The sequence below is a fragment of the Lithobates pipiens genome, unplaced genomic scaffold (assembly GCF_037356315.1).
Source record: "Lithobates pipiens isolate NorthernLeopardFrog02 unplaced genomic scaffold, aLitPip1_a1.2 Scaffold_8, whole genome shotgun sequence".
NCBI lineage: Eukaryota > Metazoa > Chordata > Amphibia > Anura > Ranidae > Lithobates > Lithobates pipiens.
The window spans coordinates 324,203,528-324,224,795 of NW_027507903.1; positions in this window are offsets into that span (position 1 = coordinate 324,203,528).

Below are 21,268 nucleotides of genomic sequence, written 5' to 3' on the forward strand. Positions count from 1 at the left end.
CTGTGCGGTCACTTATATAGTGACAATGGGGCGGTGTCACATGGTATATGTCACATGGGTTGGTCACATGGTGACCCCGCCCCTTACGATGTCATAGTCCCCATGTGACATCAACCCATGTGACCAACCCATGTGACATATACCATGTGACACCGCCCCATTGTCACTATATAAGTGGCAGCGGAGCGTGTCCCTGGCATTCCGGCCGGAGAGATCGTCGAGTCAACATCTCCAGGAGAAGAAGAAGAAGAACAAGAAGAAGAACAAGAACGGAAGGCGGCGGCGGCGGCGGCGACGGCGACGACGACGACAGCGGCGACAGAAGACCGGGCCACCGCCTGTAAAAGAGCTACAAGAAGGCGCGGTGGCCCGGCAGAAGAACCGAAGAGGGGGACAAGACCCCCGAAGTCGGGAGAAGAGGCCGGCGGCGGGGAGGAAGAAAGCCGGACTCCTCCGCTAGTAAAAGAGCTACACACACATAGCGGAGGAGTCCGGCGAGAAGACCCCCGAAGACGGAAGACCCCCGGAGCTGTGCAATAAAATATTTTTTCCCCTGTGTTGTGTTTTTTTTTGTACTTTATTTCACAGGTGAATGGGTAGGGGTACATTGTACCCCATACTCATTCACATAGGGTGGGGGGCCGGTATCCGGGGGCCCCCTTCTTAAAGGGGGCTCCCGGATTCCGATAAGCCCCCCGCCCGCAGACCCCGACAACCAACGGCCAGGGTTGTCGGGAAGAGGCCCTTGTCCTCATCAACATGGGGACAAGGTGCTTTGGGGTGGGGGGGCCGCGCGGCCCCCCCTTCCCCAAGGCACCCCCCATGTTGAGGGCACGCGGCCTGGTACGGCTCAGGAGGGGGGGCGCGCTCGCTCGCCCCCCTTTCCTGGCCGGCCGGGTAGCGTGCTCGGACAAGGGTCTGGTGTGGACTTTGGGGGAACCCCCACGCCGATTTTTTTCGGCGTTGGGGTTCCCCTTTAAGCCCATTCCAGGCGGCGGAGCCCGCGACGTCTCCTTCGCGGGCCCCGCCTACCTGTACACGCGCTCGAAATGGGCGGACTTTCCGAGCGGGAACAGTCCGCTCATTTCGAAAGTACAGCGGACAAGCCCACACACGGGCGGACTGTTCGCTCAAACACAGTTTCAGCGGACAGTTTTTCGGAATTTCCGAAAGACTTTGTCCGTCCAACTGTCCGCTGAAACTGTCCGCTGAAAGCCCACACACGAGCGGACTGTCCGCCCAAACACTGTTCAGCGGACAAGGTTGGGCGAACAGTCCGCCCGTGTGTACGCGGCCTAATAGGTAAAACTTCTTCTTACAGATGTAAACGACCCATAATTAGTTCATTTAATATGTTACTATGGTTACTCTCAGGAATTTGCCTAGACATACATGGCCCCCCTTTTTTCACTCTATCTCTTTCCCTGGTGGATGAGAGGAGGGGAGTAAGCTGTGTTGGCAGGCAAACTGTAAACCAGACATTGCTGGGCAAAATTATTTTGTAAAATGCATTGATATAGTACCTTACCCTCCCTTGCATGAAAGTAGAATTTGCCCAAAGAATTTGGCATTTACACTCAGATAGACTGTGGTCCTATAAAAGAGAATTTGAACCTTCATTGTTGTTTACAGTGGTACTGGGTCATCTACGATCCTTGTGTAGTCATGAGGTGTCTCCTTGTGATGTTTATATTGTATATGACACCGTGGCTTGATTCTATCATAATTTGTTCTAATGTCTAATTGTAGAAAACCCCTGAGGAAGATAAAGTAATTGAAGCACTTTGGCTCTGCCTGGCTCAATTTGGGTTTTCTGTGAAAAAGTTTTCACTTTTTTGTTAATATGAAAAAATTGACAAGCACAACAAATACAAATTAAGAAATTTACATGTTAATGGTTATAAAAATAGAAACAATATCTGCTAGAATATGCCAGTTAATGGGAAAAGGGGGTGAAATTGTTAATTAGGGCTAATTGGAGTAATTTAAAGGTTGATAAGGTGTTAAAATAGGAAAGCATTGGGGGCGTGGCTTGACAATGGAGCCGTGAGGTCGCACATTCGTGGAGCTCTGTGACACGATCGGGCCGGGAGCTCTTTACAGCGTGCAGACCGGGACTCCTCTTCTATGTCCGCACCAGGACGGAAATTGATGAGCTCAACAACCGCATTGATTTGGTGGATTCACGGGTGGCGTCAGTGGAGGCAGCGAGGGACACATTAGATGCCAGGGTGCTCGCTTTAGAGGAGGCCCAGAAGGGATACAGACGCCACCTCAGCGCGCTGCAGCTCTCCATTGACGACGAGGAGAACCACAGTCGTAGGAACAATGTGCGACTGCGCGGTCTCCCCGAGGCCACCTCGAGGGGAGACCTCAAAGTAACTGTCACAGCCATTCTTAACAAGCTGTGAGACAAACCCCCCACAGCGGAACTGGATACAGGATACAGGGTCCCAGGGGCAGGGACACCGCCGCCCCACGGGACATATTGGCCAGGGTTCACTTTTACGCTATAAAGGAGGACATAATGCGGCGGGCCTGGACCGCAGGCCCAATTGACTTTGATGGTGCCACCATGCAGGTGTTCCCTGGCGTTTCCCATCTCACACTGCTGAACGCCCTTTGCTGGAGGTAGTGAGAAGCGTCGGGGCCACCTAACGCTGGGGACACCCTTTCCACCTGGTAGTTCTCAAGGGCACCGATACCTTTGCCTTATGGTGGCCGGACCAACTCCTGGACCTTTTTGCATTCCTAGGGATGCAGGAGAGCCCCGTTCCAGACTGGTTGGATTTCCCGCTCACAGCGGACCCCGCAAGACCCCCTCCGCCTAGACCTCAAAGATCAGGCAGACGCAGATACCGTTCCCGGTCCAGAAGGGACCCCAGGAATACCCCCATCTCTCCTGAACCATAACGCCCAAGATGGAGGCCCTTTCCCCCATGATGAGCAGGCTTTGTACTGTTATCTCTGACGGACTAGAGGAGGTTCTCCTGGCGTTTGTCCAGCAACATGGGACCATCCACTTCCAGCCGGGGTAATATCCTTCATTTGTTTTGTTTTTTCTTCCCCCTTTTTCTTTTGCTGCACTGTTGCCTTTTCTTTTTGTTTTATAAGGAGGAAACAGGAAAAGGATACCATAACATGGATGATTATGGACTTTAGAATCAATGCTGGTGGCTTGATGTTTTGATGCCGTGCTGCTTGGGGCCTGTGGCCTGGACTTTGGGGAAGGGTGGGGGGGTTGGCATGTGCCTCACCCCTGCACCCCGACCCGGACCCGCATACACCCACAGTATAACCCCGCGGGACTAGGTGGACTTTCAGGTATGGGGATCTGCAGGCAGGGGGAGGTGGCTGGCAACGGCTGGGAAACCGGGAGGTGAGGAGATGGTCTCTGATTCTGGGGGATCCCGTTGGCCGGCGGTTGACTGCCTCCCGCCCTCCAAGTGTGGGGGGGGGGGGGTGGTGGACTGGTCCATTGTCAGTGATATGGGTTATGTTGTGTTCTGTTTTTTCAAATGTTTTTTCAATTGTTATGATGGGCTGTACTAGGAGATGGGGTCAGGTGTTAGCTTGCTATTTTTGACTCTGGTCACAGTTAAATATGTATGAACAGTGAAATGGGCTCTATGGCCCGATCACATGGCTACTCTTGCTCTGACTACATTAGTCTCCCACGTCCCATCCATAGGCCGTGCTTTCGTGTGCTACGCTTGTATTAGCAGTTTAGGGCACCCGCGCAGTTGCCTACGTAACTGCGCTTCTTTGGTGTCAACTTTTCTTCTGCTTTTCTCTCTGTCTCTGTTCTGCACTCAACCCTCTCTCTCCATCCAACTTTTCCGTCCCCCTTTGCAGCTCCCTTCCCTATTCCTAGTTTTCGTCCGGCGGCGGAGCTCCCCCCATCCCCCCCCTTTTTTTTTCTTTCTTCTCTCCCTGGCTGCGCCCATGCCTCGTCCTGGAGACACTACCCCCGGCCTTCCCGCCAGGGGCATTAAAATCACGTCCTTGAACACTAGGGGCCTCTCCTCCCCAGGGAAGCGCTCCCGACTCCTCGCTGACCTCAAAAGCTCTCGCACTCAGTTTCTACAGGAAACATATTTTAAGCAGCAGGCAGTGCCCAGGCTAGGTAATAGGAATTTCCCCACTGCATACCACGCTCCCTCCCCCATCTCCAAATCCAAGGGGGTCAGTATATTGATCTCAAAATCAATACCATGGACCTTACTGGAAGAAAGGGCTGACCCGCTAGGTCAGTTCCTCCTTCTCAAGGGCAAGATTGGACAGACCATCGTGACCTTGCTGAATGTATATTTCCCCAATTCGGGCCATCTTTCATTCCTTAGAGCGTTAACCCCTATCATTCTCGAAGTCAGGGAAGGGGTGTTCCTGATGGGTGGAGACTTCAATTATGCGCAAGAGCCTTTGATGTCTCCCGTGGAGCGTCGCACCTCTCCTATTCACTCCTCAAGCACCTGAAGGCTGAGCTGTTGGGTTTGAATCTGGTCGATCCCTGGCGGGTTTTGCCCCCTGACGGTAGAGACTATACATACTTCTCCTCGGTCCATCACACATACTCCAGGATTAAATTCTTTCAAATCCAGCATAAAGACCTGCCATTAGTCTCCACTGCATTGATTGACCATGTCTCTCTCACAGATCACGCTCCGATCCATGTCATCCTGAACTGGGACCTGGGCTCCCGTGCACCGCCCACTTGGAAGCTTAATGAATCCCTGCTACAGTCCCCGGAGACCCGCGAGGCGGTAGGGGAAGCTATTGTTCAATACTTCAGGGACAACGTGAACCCAACCACAAGTCCTTTATGTTTATGGGAGGCTCACAAGTGCATGGTGCGGGTGTGCTGATCCGTATTGGGGCCCAGAAAAAAAGAGAAAAAAAATGCAATGACTGAGTCTCTGATTCGCAGAGTGTGCTCTCTCGAATTCCTCCATAAAAATCCCTGGCGGCAACTCACCTGGCTGATCTCACTCACTCGATCGAGGACAGAGTTGCACTATCTACTCTATCAAAAAACGATTCAAAGCTTGTCATGGGCAAGACACTTGTTTTTTGAATCCTCTAACAAGCCCAGTGCTATGCTTGCAAGGGCCTTGAGGGGTCCAAGACAGCGCACATTTATCCCGCACATCTCCACTACAACTGGGTCCAGGGTCCACTCTTCTAGGGAAATTGCTCAAGTGTTTCATGACTACTACCAGAAACTCTACAATATTGGAATCCGTGGCGTCGGCTTCTCTCAAATGGGCAGAGGCGGGGGAGTACACAAGGTCGTCCGGCATGCCTACCTTACCTACCGAAGTCCATTCGTTACTGGAGTCGGATATTTCAGTGGACGAATTCCGGTCGGTGGTGGCCCAAATGAAACCGCGTAAGGCACCGGGCCGGACAGCTTTACCCTGACCTACTATACGACGTACATGGCGTCATTGACTCAACATTTCGTGAATGCTTACAATTGCCGACGGACTCCTTGCGGGCGTTTATATCATTGATTCCCAAGGAAGGGAAAGACTTAGCCCAATGCGGAAATTACCATCCCATAGCACTCCTGAATGTTGACCTGAAACTTTTCGCGAAAATTTTATCAAACAGATTAATACCGTATATCCTGAATCTGATCCACTTTGACCAGGTGGGGTTTGTGCCGATGCGGGAGGCGAGAGATAATACGGTTCGAGTTCTCAACCTCATCCATGCGGCACGCGTCCAAGGCAGGCCCCTTCTCATGCTGTCCACAGATGCGGAAAAGGTCTTTGACAGGGTGGCCTGGCATTTCATGCGGGCCACCCTGGAACACATTGGCTTGGGCCCTAACATGCTAGGATGGGTTATGTCACTATATTCGAACCCGTCGGCGGCAGTCCGGGTAAACGAGTGGTGCTCAAAATCGTTTACAATCGCTAACGGGACGAGGCAGGGGTGTCCCCTGTCCCCCCTAATTTTCATTCTGACACTGGAGCCCCTGATGTGCCACATCAGGAGTGATCCGAATATTGTCGGCATACAAAAATCATCTGCGCACCATAAAATCGCGGCGTACGCAGATGACTTAATTTTTTTGTCTCTAACCCACATACCTCGCTCCCTAACATTTTAGAAGCCCTCAGGCGCTATGGTAATCTATCAAACTACAAGATTAACTGCACCATGTCGGCTGTGTTGAACGTCTTGGTCCCTGATAGCGAACTCCAGGGTCTCCGCTCGTCCTACCCATTCCGATGGACTGATAACTCCATACGTTACTTGGGCGTTGACGTCGCAGTGAACTTGTCGCGGTTGTATTCACTCAATTTTATCCCCCTCCTGCGCAAACTGAAATGAGACCTGGGAAATTGGCATGCCCTGACCCTGATGTGGTTTGGCCGGTGAAATGCGTTCAAAATGACGGCCCTCCCACGGATCTTATACCTATTCCAAACGCTGCCCATTCGGATACCCCCTAACTTCTTTCAACAGTTGAAGGTCCTACACCGGGACTTCATCTGGGAGCGGAAACCGCCGAGAGCCCGCCTGCAACTGTTAGCTAAACCAAAAAACAGAGGAGGCTTGGGCCTCCCCGATCTCGGACAATACCACACAGCGACTCTTCTCGCGAAAGTGGTGGACTGGCATTGTAATCAGCCGCACAAACAATGGGTGGAGATCGAGGATGTGTCCATTCCATTACTGACTTCCCCCTGGCTTTCATCCTCCCCCCCAAAGGATCTTTTGGATCACCCCCTGGTAGGAGCCACACTTTCTGTAATACAGAGATTGTTCCGCCACACGCATATTGCCCCCCTACCCTCGCCTATGACTCCCATTATAGGCAATCCTGAATTCCCACCGTGATTTACCAACAAGAGACTACGGCAGTTGACGGCGGGTGGGAAACATTGCCTAGGGGAGATCTGGCCTTCGGGCGAGCTTCCGACCACACAAACAATCACAGATCTTACTGACCCTCCGCTTGTTTAGTACATTCCAACTTTGCCATTTTCTTCAAGCCATCCAAAGAGGTCCCTACACTCCACGTACCCTGACAGACTTTGAATCCCTCTGCCATAAGGGTGAACCAGTGCGACATACCCTCTCCCTTTTGTATAACCTTTTGATTAGCCTGGAGGGTGAGTTAGACCCCTCGTTTATCCGTCAATGGGAAAAAGACTTGGACACAAAATTTACCCCCCCTGCAGATGGGGAAAATTTTAACTCTAACACATAAAGCCTCCATTGTGAGCCAAAACCAGGATTCGGGGTATAAGATAGTCACACGTTGGTATAGGGTCCCGTTTATCCTGCATAAAATGAACAGTACGATCCCAGACACCTGTTGGAGGTGCGATGCAGCTGTAGGGACAATGAGCCACATTTTCTGGACATGCCCAACTTTACGGAACTTTTGGACAGGGGTGACTGCAATAATCAAGACATTAACGAACGTTGATGTCACCGATAACCCGGCGGCGTGCCTCCTTCACCTCACTGAGAGACCCATCAGGAAATACAAAAAGACCCTCACCATGCACGCTCTGGAGACGATCCCAGCCCCCCTCCAAAGTCTTGTGGTACTCCAAGGTTAATCACATCGGCCACCCTCTACAACACAGAAGAGGCGTTCTGTGATAAATGGAGGCCCTGGAGGTACTTTACTGGTACACGTGAATATGTTTGCTAAGCGAGCAATACACCCGACCCAGGAAACGATTGAACGCTCCACAGCATGGGCGATGCTTGCTTTAGACGGCCCTTCTGCTACTCCCGTTCCCCCCCCCCTTTTTTTTTCTTTTCACTCCCCGCCTCCACCCCCCCTCCCCTCTTTCCCCCTATTTCGCTTCCTTCCCCCTCATTTCTTCTCTCCCCTCTCTAGATGTGCTCTGTCCACGCCATAGTTTATGGGATATCGAGGAGTGCTGGGGTTGTGTTCCCCACCGGAGAACGTATAAAATGGTTTCTACAGTTTCTTTACTACCCAGGTTCTTGAAATCTCAGTTACCCCCCGCCAGATAATGTGTACAGTTAGACTTGCTCTGGCTATGCATTCACCGCTCTGAATATTGTGGTATGAGCTCCTCTCTTCTGTGTAAGATATATAGGCCTCATTCATATGAGCCTAGTGTTACCTTGTTCTCCATTACCGAAAAATTGTAACATTTGAATATGTTGTACAGTTGTATGTTTTCCGCATGTTAATAAAGAATTTTAAAAATTAGGAACGCATTTTATTAACAAAAAAAGTTTTTTTATTTTATTTGTCAGGTTGTTTCAACTGACATCATATGCAGATCAAAACTCATAATTTTACTCAAATTAATGAAACAGATTAGATATAAAAGCAATGATGTTAGTTCTATTTCTCTATCTCCCATCTGAAAAGTCTGTATAAACACTGGGGGAAATTTACTAAAATTGGTGTACACAGAATTGGGTGCAGCTGTGCATAGTAACCAATCAGCTTCCAGGTTTTATTGTCAAAGCTTAATTGAACAAGCGAGAGTTAGAAGATGATTGGTTACTATGCACAGCTGCAACAGATCCTGTGTGTGTCAGTGTTAGTAAATTTCCCCCACTGTGTTAGAGGTCTATTTTTTGACAGCAGCAGCTATTTCAGCTGCTGTATTTACACAGCAACTCCTGACATATCTCCAAAATTTCCTGGCAAGTACAAGGAGGAAACAGCAGAGGACAGTACACATTGCACATATCTGGTCTATTTGCTTTTTTTTGAACTTGTGTACCAAGTCAAGTGTCCAAATCTGGTTAAATAAAAGATTTGTTGTTATTGTTTACAGGTTGTGGCAACTGGATCTTGAGCTATTTAGTGTGTGGCGCCTCCTATGTTCCACCTACCTTTGAAAAAGTATCAGTTGGACACAATGCATTAAGTGTGCAGGACCATGACATCACCACATCATCAGGAAGAACTTACTGCAAGCTTTCGAGAATTTCTCAATGGTGACAGGAACAATGTTATGCAATGTAAAATATGTGTTTATATGCTGTAATGTAAGTGGATGCTTTTTTTCCTCTTTCTATGTGTATTTCTCTTTCTATGTGCTTGCTGTTGGGGAGAAGTGTCTGAAGCTCTGTTCATTCTTAAAGTGGAAGTCCTTATAAAAACTAAAATCCCTGTATCTATAGACACTACAGATCTAACACTAACCTCTCTATCCCTGTAAAGAAAAAATGAGTATACCTTTTTGGAAGCTGATCCGACCGAATCCCACGCTAAGCTGTCAGCCGCAGCTTTACTGTAGAGGCGGGTGCAGAGGAAAGTATCAATATTCTTTCAATATAAGTATCAGGCTACAATGGAAGCCCCATAATAAGTAGTTAGTAAGTACCATATTTATCGGCGTATAATGCACACTTTTTCCCCCTTAAAAGCAGGGGAAAATCGTGGGTGTGTGTTATACGCAGATCCCCCGAAAATTCTGAGCCTCTGGGCGGCTTTTAGCCGCCTTCGGCTCTTCAAGGCGACTTTTGGCCGCCTTCGGCCATTATCGGCGGCTTTCAGCCAACTTTGGCCATTCTCGGCAGCTTTCGCCCGCCTTCGGCCGTTCTCGGCAGCTTTCGCCCGCCTTCGGCTCTTCTCTGCAGCTTTCGGCCGTTCTCGGCAGCTTTCGACCTCCTTCGGCCATTCTCGGCAGCTTACGGCTGCCGAGAAGAGCCGAAGGCGGTCGAAAGCTGGCGAGAAGAGCCGAAGGCGCCGGAGGCCCGCCGAGAACTACCGCACACCGCCGAGATACACATACGGCTCTGTATCTCAGCGGCGGCATTTAAGAAAAATTAGAAACAAACCAGGCTGCAATGGGGGACAAGGCTGCATAAGGCTGCAATGGGGGACAAGGCTGCAATGGTGGACAAGGCTGCATAAGGCTGCAATGGTGGACAAGGCTGCAATGGTGGACAAGGCTGCATAAGGATGCAATGGTGGACAAGGCTGCATAAGGTTGCAATGGTGGACAAGGCTGCATAAGGCTGCAATGGTGGACAAGGCTGCATAAGGCTGCAATGGTGGACAAGGCTGAAGATGACACTGATGGGCATAAAAATGTAAGGTTTTTTTTTCCCCTTAAACTTCCCTCCTAAAAGTTTTTTTCCTTAAAATTCCCTCCTAAGCTTGGGATGCGTGTTATACGCCGGCGCGTGTTATACACCGATAAATACGGTATACGTCACTTCCCATTAATTCCCATTATATTCACAGTAAGCATATGGGTTACGTCACTTCCCATTCATTTCACAGCCATTGTCGACCCTGTCCTCTGCAGAGCTTCCGCTGCTGGAGATCAGGTTGGAGTGAGGCAGATTGGCTTCCAAAAAAATGTATACTCATTTTTTTCTTTACTGGGATAGATAGGTTAATGTTAGATCTGTGGTGTCTAAAGATGCAGGGATTTTAGTTTTTGCATGGACTTCCAGCTTATGGTGTTGAAGTTGACACATTGGGAAGTTAGAAATATTGCACTTGAAGTGGATTTATTTGAAGATTTGTATCACTTTAGTTTTCTTATATGAAAATAACACTTGATGGTTTATTATTAATATTCTTTTTTTTTTTTTTTTTAAATTTTCAAATGATTTTATTGTAATATAATGCAATAACAGATATTGATAACAACCATTGTACATAAGATACAGAGAGTTGACGGGCAAAAGAAAAATAAAACAAGCAGGAAGTGCCCAGATAAATTGAATAACATGAGTTACTAACAGAAGAAAAAAAAAGAAAAAGGAGAAGGCCTATGGACCTGGGGCCCAGTTGCTATGTACTATACATTCTGTATCGCTAGATCCGGTAGGTCCGGGGGCATCCCGTCCCCTCCCGACACCCCAGTGGGCTGTGTCGAGCGGGGACGCCACGCCCAATAAAACAGTGCAAGGTAAAATAGAGTGAGAGTGAAATTCAGTCCCAATGCGATTGTAAAAAAGAACAAGAAGGAGAGAAGGGAAGAGAAACAGGTAAGATAGAGGAGAAAATTGATGGAAATGCCTGAGTCGAGTAACCTGAGCTGCAGGAGAATCAGAACTAACTTACAAATGCAGTATGAGAAATAGTACACTGAACCAGTGACTTTTGCTGCCGGCTCTACTTGGTCTGGGGATGATGGATTACTAGTTAGACAAGCTTAACACATTTTGGGTGTGATAACCAGGAAGACCATTGTTTGTTGAATCTAGATTCTGTCATGTGTACTCTGGAGAAAAGAAATTCCATGTGACAATGAACATTAAGTGTGTTAATAAGCTCAGTTAGGGTTGGAGGGAGGGGGTTTTTCCACGCACGAGCTATGAGCAGGCGCGCTGAGATTAAAACGTGGTGTACCACGGGTAGACAGGTGGAGGGCCAATATTGGGAATCCAGACCAAAGAGAGCCATTCGCGAGGTCAGCTGTTGGGGAGAGTTGGTTAAGGTCTGAACCAGAGAGGAAACTTGTAGCCAAAAGGATCCAATAGCCGGGCAGCTCCACCAGATGTGAAATAAGTCCCCGGTGGAGTTGCAATTTCTCCAGCACTGTGGAGAGTGGGTGGGGAAGATGGTCGCTAACTTTTGCGGTGTATAGTACCACCTATGAAACAGTTTCATGACCGCTTCCCAATGTGTAATGTTTTTGGAGATGACTAATGGGGTGCGAAGTACTCGATGCCAATCTTCCATGGGGAAAGAGCAGTGTAGCAGGGATTCCCAATAGAGTATGCTCGAAGATTTTGAGGATGAGGTGGGTCTGGAGAGGAGTTTGTAAATGAAGGATATGCCCTTCAAGACAGTAAGAGGGCGGTTATAGAAATGGAGAAGCTCCTTGGAGGTGGGGTCTGGAGTCGTCAAGCTTTGAGAGATGATATGTCGAAGCCTTAAGTAGATATAAAAGTCCTTATGCGAGAGACTAAATTCCAAAATCAGTTGTTGGAAACTTTTTAGATCTAGACCAAGAAACAGGGCTCCAATTGTGTTGATTCCGGCTTCATGCCAGTGCTTAATTGATAGGTCCAGAGAGAGAAGTTGGAGCGCTAGTAAGGGGAGATTGTTCAATGCGGCTCTGTGTATGCCCAGATGATCTTTGCGTATTGCACTCCATTGAGATAGGCAGGCCCGTACTGTGGGAAGGATGGATCGTGTGATCGGAAGAGACAACCAAATTGCAGCTAGGGTCAGTTGTGGGTCAGCTGGAAGAGTTGCTGCTTCGATTTGGTGCCATCTCGTGTTGGGGTCTTGCGACCAAAGTTGTCTCCCCTGGTCTAGTATGATTGCCTTGTAGTACTTTTTAACGTCCGGCGAGCCCATCCCTCCCGAGGTAGAGGGAGTGCGTAAAACAGAAGATTTCAAGCGGGGTTTACGTCCTGCCCATATGAACGAATCTAACGTACGCTGCAGTTTAGCTAAGTCTGCTGAGAGAATCGGAAGCGGGAGGGTCCGAAAGAAATAAAGAACATGTGGAAGGAGAAACATTTTGGTTAGGGCTATCCTACCAGCCCATGAAGCTTTCAAGGAGGTCACATTTGAGGATAAATTGTTCAGTTTCGTGAATAAAGAGGCAAGATTACTTCGTAACAATCCAGAGGAGGGAGAGACCAGTTGAATGCCTAGATATTGCAGGGATGAACCGGGGGCCCAGGAGAAGGGCGCTATTTTAGTAATTTCTGCTTTGAGCGCTGGCGAAATCTCTATGCCAAGCATGGCTGATTTTGAGTGGTTTAATTTGTAAAGGGAAATTTCACTGAATTTATGTAGGACGTCAGTCAGGGTAGGGAGGGATTTCACTGGGTCAGAGACAGCAATGATGACATCGTCTGCATAGAGACCTATCTTATGACAGGTGTCTTTCATATTAATACCACATATATGGGGGTGCGCACGGATGGACTGCGCTAGAGGCTCCATGACTAAAGCGAAAATCAATGGTGAGAGTGGGCAGCCCTGGCGTGTACCATTAGTGATTCTAAAGGGATTTGAGAGAATGCCGGAGGTGCGGACCCTCGCAGTAGGCGAGGTATATAGACCTAGAATAGCTCTTAAGAACTCGCCCTCTGTGCCAAATTTCCTGAGAACTGCCTCAAGATAACCCCAATGGACTCTGTCGAACGCCTTCTCTGCATCAAGTGATATCAGCAGAGAAGGCGTTTGACTATGCTCTGCCCAGTGGATAAGGTCTACAAACCTGCGGGTGCCATCTGAGGCTTGGCGGCGGGGAATAAAGCCCACCTGGTCCGGGTGTATGAGGGAAGTCATGTGTTGTGAGAGTCTGGTGGCAAGAAGCTTGGCATACATTTTTAGATCGGTGTTAAGTAGCGAGATAGGGCGATAGTTAGCCGGGTCATACGGGGCCTTCCCTGGTTTATGTATAGTGGAGATGGTTGCTTCTAGGGATTCCGAAGGGATCTCCCCTGTGGCCAGCATATGATTAAAGGAGTTGCATAAATGCGGGGTCAGTTCATCTACAAACGTCTTATAATATTGTGAAAAACAGTGCAGCGCTTACTATGAATAAATGTAACATGTGACTGAATACAATAAAGCAATTGATCAAAAAAAATTTCAGAACTGGTGATTCCAAAATTGAACATCAATAGTAAAAACTATATATATGTATATTGTGCAATAAACAAAAAATTAAAAATTAATTGGTTGTTAAACCAAAAAAGATGTTACTCAAAATTGGTGTGAAAGCAAAAAATTGTTTGAACCACAACTTGTTGCTGAAAAACTCAAAAGTGAAAAGATGTGAGACACAAAAATATGATTATGTGAAGCGAATCAAAAAATCAAAAAAACAAATCAAAACAAGTCCCATGCCTTGAATAAGTGAAGTGATTTACAAGGCCCCAGACACGTGGAGATAAATGTTCATTAAGTGAAACATAAAAACGTTAAAGTTGATCACAGGTGTCTCTGGTGCAGGTGCTTGACCACGTTAATTCTTTCACTACAGCAACTTAAGTGAGTAATAAAGGCTTACCAGAGCAACCATTAGTGTGCGCGGATACGAACTCCCAAACGATTAGGATCGGACAAGATCGCTCCTCCGACACTCCTCATACAAACGGATGATTCGAATCGCCTTTGGGGGCGGGAAGGTAAAACCTAACCCACACCTTCGGATGTTCCTTGAACGTCGTCCGTTCCGGTCAGTTCGGAAATTTCAAATTGGCGTGTCACCGAATGGATGAAAAAGGGAAAAAAACGCCCAATCGTGTGATAAAGTCTAAAACACGTGGATTTTATTTTTCAACCAGATAAGCGTTGGAAGCTACAAATGACTCGATCGAGTCGCATAAAATTGATCAATTTTCTTGTCCGATCCTAATCGTTTGGGAGTTCGTATCCGCGCACACTAATGGTTGCTCTGGTAAGCCTTTATTACTCACTTAAGTTGCTGTAGTGAAATAATTTATGTGGTCAAGCACCTGCACCAGAGACACCTGTGATCAACTTTAACGTTTTTATGTTTCACTTAATGAACATTTATCTCCACGTGTCTGGGGCCTTGTAAATCACTTCACTTATTCAAGGCATGGGACTTGTTTTGATTTGTTTTTTTGATTTTTTGATTCGCTTCACATAATCATATTTTTGTGTCTCACATCTTTTCACTTTTGAGTTTTTCAGCAACAAGTTGTGGTTCAAACAATTTTTTGCTTTCACACCAATTTTGAGTAACATCTTTTTTGGTTTAACAACCAATTAATTTTTAATTTTTTGTTTATTGCACAATATACATATATATAGTTTTTACTATTGATGTTCAATTTTGGAATCACCAGTTCTGAAATTTTTTTTGATCAATTGCTTTATTGTATTCAGTCACATGTTACATTTATTCATAGTAAGCGCTGCACTGTTTTTCACATTTCTGTTACTTAGACCTAGTATCTGTTTTTTTGTGTTCAGCCGCTGTTTTTCTTAAATTTTTTCTGTATCAACTAATTTATCACCAAGAGCAAGTTTTACATTTTGTTTAGTCTTATAATATTCATTTCCAAAACCGTCTGGACCCGGGGCTTTATGTAGGGGGAGACTTTTAATTGCGTTTTTCATTTCCAGCTGTGAGAAAGGTAAGGCTAGGTCAGCAGCTTGAGAGGGGGAGAGGGAGGGGAGGGCAACGTTGGAGAGAAATGTCTGGATATTCTCTGTTGTGGGCTGCGTATCAGTCGTGGAGTCTTTTAAGTTATACAGTTGTTGATAAAATGCGCAGAAGCAGTTGGCTATGTCTCTGGGATTAGTCAGTCTATTGCCTTTAGAATCTATTAGGTGGGAGATTGTGGATTGGGCAGTCCTGTGTTTGTATTGTTGGGCTAGAGCTTTCCCTGATTTGTTACCCTGAGAGTACCAAGTTAGTTTAAGTTTTCGGAGATAGAATTCATGTTTATTCTGAAGATAAGTACTCAATTCTGACCTCAGTTTGCTGAGTTCTGCGTGCGTAGAGGCAGAGGGCGAGTTCATATTACTCTTCTCTAGAGATTTTATCTTATCTAGATAAGTGTTAAGGGTCGCTGAGCGCTTTTTCTTCTCCTGAGCCCCTAGTCGTAGTAGAATTCCCCGTAGAACTGCTTTATGTGCGTTCCAGCACGTGGTGGGCTTGGGGACAGAGTGCTGGTTTAGAGCGAAATAATCTTCTATGGCAGTCTTGACCTGTTCCTTAATGTCCTTGGTGCTGATCAAGTTGGGGTTTAGTCGCCAAATTGTGAATGGGGAAGTAGGAGGGGAGAGATTGAGAACCATAGAGATGGGGGCATGATCAGACCACGATATTACGCCAATTTTAGTGGATGCAACTGCTTGCAGTAGCACTTTGGATGTCAGGAACAGGTCAATCCTGGAATATGACCTCTGGGCAGTGGAATAAAACGTATAGTCTCTCTCAGTACCATGTTGACACCTCCAGGGGTCATAAAATTCTTCCAGATGTAAAAAGGAGGAGAGGGTAGAGGACCTTCTCCTTTGGGGGGATGAGGAGTCCAATGCGTGATCTGGTACCGCATTGAAATCTCCACATAGAATGATTTGATCTTTCGGGTAGTGCTGTATTTTGGCGAGAATGGACTTAAGAAAGGGCTTTAGGTGAGTGTTGGGAGCATAGATGTTCACAATCACCATGGGTTTGTTATTGAAAGAGGCGGAAAGGATCAAGAACCTCCCTTCGGGGTCTTGCTCGATATTGGAAACTGTGAGCGCCACCGTAGAGCGCACTGCAATCAGAACACCTCTAACTTTTTTATCGGTGCGGGAATGAAAGATATGTGGGTAGCATTTATTGGTACATTGTGGTGGGTTCCGGGAAGAGAGATGGGTCTCCTGTACGCATAAGATATCAGAATGAGAAGTCGCAGCTTCCCTCCATAAGAGGGAGCGCATGAAAGGACTATTTAGTCCCTTAACATTAAGGGACGTGATTGTGAGGGACATTAGCAGATAGGGTCAGTTGTCAAGATGGTACTGAAATTGACGGACCTTTACAGCAGAACCAGGTACAAATACTAACTCTGGGAGCAGAGAATAAACACAACAACCGTTGATTGTAAGTCAAGGTGATCAAGTAACCAAACAGTAACTTAAAAAAAAAAAAAAAGAAAATACAGAAACGAAGTTGCAATAAATCAAACAAACAGTATTGATGTATCTATATCTATGACCGGGAGATATAGAGACGTGAACCAAGGATCCAATTGGTACCCGAAGGAACAGAAAGTGGCTTTGGGTAAGGTACGCTGGTAGATATGGGAAGGGAATAATGCCGTTTGCGTGGCACACAGTGGCAGTTTGGCGTGTGGGGGTTCAAAAGAGGAGAGAGAAAGCAGTCATCCACTTTAACTTGAGAAATCAAGCGCCTTGCCAGAAGGGGGGGTTGCCCAGGGGGGCGGCCCCCCAAGTTTGGAGGTTCAGGATTTAGGTTTCATATCCCATCTATAGGGGATCTTTACAGATCTAGTGTTCAGAGGCGGAGCCGGGGGAGCATGAGGGGCAATGCCCCAGTTGTGTAGTTGTTTGAAACCGTCTTTGGGGGTCAGAAATGCGACTTGTTGTTGCTGGTAGTTTACAAGAAGCTTGGTGGGAAAACCCCATTTGTATGCGATTTTATGTTCTATAAGTATCGCAGTAATTTGGGAGAAGGCCTTGCGTGCCTGTGAGGTGGCGGCTGAGATATCATTATATAGCTGAATCTTAGCGAAGGGATCAGGGAGGTTGCGTATGGTTCTTGCGGCCCTCATAATCTGCTCCTTAGTGTTAAAGAAGTGTATCCTAGCCAGGATATCTCTGGGTACTGTGTCTGGGAGGTGCTGTGGTTTATGGATTCTGTGTGCTCTGTCAATAAGGAGTTCCTGCGGAGTAAGAGCCGGTATAAGCTTGTGAAACAGCTGGTGCAAGTAGGGGACAATATCGGGGGGTGACACAGTCTCTGGGACTCCCCTGATCTTGATATTATTCCGCCTTGAGCGGTCTTCGAGGTCTGCGACTTTAAGACGCAGTTGGTGAATCGCAGAAGTATGTTCATCTTGAATGTCAACTACAGTGTTGTGAGAGCTAGTAGCAGCAGAGAGATGGTGCTCTATATGATCTATGCGCTCTTCCATGTCTTCCATTCTGTCCATCAAATGGTTAATGGAGGATCTGAGCTCCTTCTGCATGTCAGCTTGTAGTGAAAGAAGCATGGCTTTCAATGTATGTTCAGATGCAGGGCTATCTGAAGTGCTGTAAGCGGCAAGTGAGGAGTTAGAGTCAGTCAGCGCTGCTGTGGAACTACAAGTGCCAGCGCCATATTGCTTCTTCATTAATGGAGGCTTAGAGGGAGAGTGTGCTGGGGAGATTGCTGCTCTCTTACCTCTGTCAGCCAGTGACAAGGAGGGCGAACGTTGCCGCTCTCCAGAGTCCTCCATGTCAGAGAGGTGATCTTCTGTGGGTGCAGGTGCTGCCGAGGCCGCTGGTTTCTGCTGAGGAGTGAGGCCTTCATCCCGGACGGCGCCATCTTGGGCCTGCGCGCCGGCCGGCTTCGTGTAGAAGTCTGTGAGCTTCTTCGCCCCGTGGACGGCGGATCTGCCTCAGGTCATGTCCCCGGAGGTGCGGGGTGATCCCTGAAGCTGAGTGGAAGGAATCGCGATGGCGGATGGCGCTGGATGCTGTATGTAGCTGAGTGGATGAGAGGAGCTCAGCACTTATGCGGCCATTCCGGTCAGCGGCCAAGCTACGCCCCTTAATATTCTTTTTTTATTATTATAGCCTTTGAGCTTTGTACATAGAACTTTATCACTTACTGTATTTGATTTGCTGTAGTTTATGTGAATGTAATTTCTTAACTTTATTTATAAGAAAGCTCAGGTTAAATCTATTTACCGTATATACTCGAGTATAGGCCGACCCGAATATAAGCCGAGGCCCCCAATTTACCCCAAAAAAACTGGGAAACTTATTGACTCGTGTATAAGCCGAGGGTGAGACATGCCTGTCCATCCCTGTGTGTCCGTCCATCCCTGTGTGTCCATCCATCCCTGTGTGTGTGTCCATCCATCCCTGTGTGTGTGTCCATCCATCCCTGTGTGTGTGTCCATCCATACCTGTGTGTGTGTCCATCCATCCCTGTGTGTGTGTCCATCCATGCCTGTGTGTGTGTCCATCCATGCCTGTGTGTGTGTGTCCGTGCAGCCTTGTGTGTCCAGCCTCCGTCCCGTCCCGAGCCTCCGTCATTCTGCCATGCCAGGATCGCCGCTCTTCGTCGGCGCCTCGGCGGCCATTCCACTGTTCAAAAGCCGCGCCTCCGTCTGTGATAGGCGGAACACTCAATTTCCCAGCAGTCTGTGTTCCGCCTATCACGGACATCCTCTCATCCTCGTCCGTAGTATGAGGATGAGCGGATGTCCATGATAGGCGGACCACTGACTGCTGGGAAATTGAGTGTTCCGCCTATCACAGACGGAGGCGCGGCTTTTGAATAGTAGAATGGCCGCCGTCTGTCTGCTCGACACGCTGATCGGGCAGGCAGACGGCGATGACTCGAGTATAAGCCGAGGGGGGCACTTTCAGCCTCAAAAAAGAGGCTGAAAATCTCGGCTTATACTCGAGTATATACGGTACACAATGGGGGTTGGTATTTTTATTTTTATTTTATTTATATTGTTTGTTTATGTTGATATTGTGATTTAATACTGTTTTGAGAGAATGGTGGATATATGAAAAGCACTACACTTATTTTTGCATTATTTAGCTTTTTGAGTTAGTGCTTAAACAGGGGTGGCTTTTCAATTTTTTTTTTAAATATAGGTGTATTGTAATTGAAGGGGCAGCACAGGGATTTATCTATATTTTTATCTTCAAAGATAAGACAATTCTCTTAACACCAGGGGCTTCCAGGGTGTTTTGGCAAATTTACTGTAAGGGTAGGGAGAGTCATCCTTTAAGCTTATGCTAGAAATATGTAAGGATAAGGAGCTTCAGGAGTTAAAAATGCATTTGTTTTATTATATAGGAACTGCTTGCAAGTGTATACAATGTTTGCCTCTCTGCAAAGTTTGCAAAATCTTGTGCAAGATATTTTTGGAGTGTAGAACAGGATGTATTCTGTGGTCAGAGCTAGATGCTAGAATTTAAAGGAAGTAGGAAATATTCATAAGGTGAAATGAAATATGTGGTTTAATTGTAGACGATTTTTAAGGTCATGAAATATATTTATATAAATGTATGTCTGGAGACCTTTATCAAAAATTCCCCTAAAAAAAAACGCTTAATGTATGACGCACTAAATGTCAATGCTATGTGATTGGTTATGTCTAAGAATGTCTTGTTTAATCCTGATTGGCTGACAATACAATGTTTGAAGCACATAAAAATTGTAACAAAAAAGAAAGAATTGTGTGTATTCAGAATCAAACCAGTCTCCAAAGCGTTTGGTTCTTTTGAATTACCACGCCAATCGATTGAAGAAAGCTTTCCAGTGAAAGCCCAGCTCGAGCTAAGGAGGGGCTAAGGAGGGACGCGCCTAACAAATGGTACCAGAAGTGGGGTGCAGCTATTAAACCAGGTAAGCTTTCTTTAAAATTACTTTTTATAAGTCTTTTTGAGAAGCTTACCTTTTTTGATGCTGTACCTAGAACACTTGATGTACTTGATTGTGGTTTTCAAGACAATATAATTTGTCTCTGTCTTTGAAAGAAGGTAGCTCACTCAGTTAAGTAGTGTAAAGATCCTCGCTAGGTTGGCCGGGATCAGGCATAAGAAAAAGTATTGAAGTCCTCACTAGGTTGGCCGGGATTAAGCATAAAAATTTTGATTTAAGTTTCAATTATAAAGGACTGTTCACTGGAAATCTCTAGAATTAATGTCTGGACCTTGTTCTGCGTATTTGACCCCAGGGCGTTGTCCAGAGTGTTTAACAGGCCTGTTATTTGTGTACAAAGGTTCTCGAACATATTTGGTGTCTAGTGTTGTTGGAGGTTATTTTCATAGAATAGGAAAAGGTCCTTTGTTCCGTGAAGGTGCACCACGGATACAAACATTAAGGTTTAATATACATAATCATTTTATGTTTCAAGAAGGTTTAACTGTTAAAGGTGTTAGGAGTACCATTGAATTCAGAACAGGTGAACAATTTATAGTCTGTCCTAAATCATTAAGAGTGTGTTCTGCAACTGATGTATATAAATAAAAGTCATATTATAAGTTAGAGTATAAGAATTTAACATGGGGAATCAGCTGGGTAAGGGAGGTCCAGGAGGTAAGCTGGAACAGCCCACCCCATTTGATTTCGTGTCGGGAAATAATGGAAAACAATGTACTGAACCCTTTTGGGCAAACATATTGTCCAGAGCTCATATTCTTCAAGTTTCGGGTTTAACTACTGATGGCCCTTGTTGCCAAGAGGATTGGGAGGAGGTTACTAAAATTTGTGGGCAACACAAACAGTACAATTATCCACCATTTCCCCATGATAATGATTACATGATTGAATGTTACAAAATATGGTCAAAAGCTCTGAAAGAATATAAAAAGAGATTCCCTCAGACTATATACAAAGGTTCAAGACTTCCCTCAGTCCCGTCTGCTCCTATTGCAACCCCTTATGGGCAAGCAAGAAAAATTGCAACTAATCATGAGCCCCCACCACCTTATGCCATGGTTAAAACGGATACAGAATCTCCTAAAACTAAAACAAAACTTTACCCCTCCGATGAATTAACTATAGGAGCTTTAGTAGCCATAGCGGAACAAAAGGGAGAGAATTGGTTGAGACGGGAGGAGGATACCAGAAAGTCATTAGAATTCAACAGAACAATGCATAAG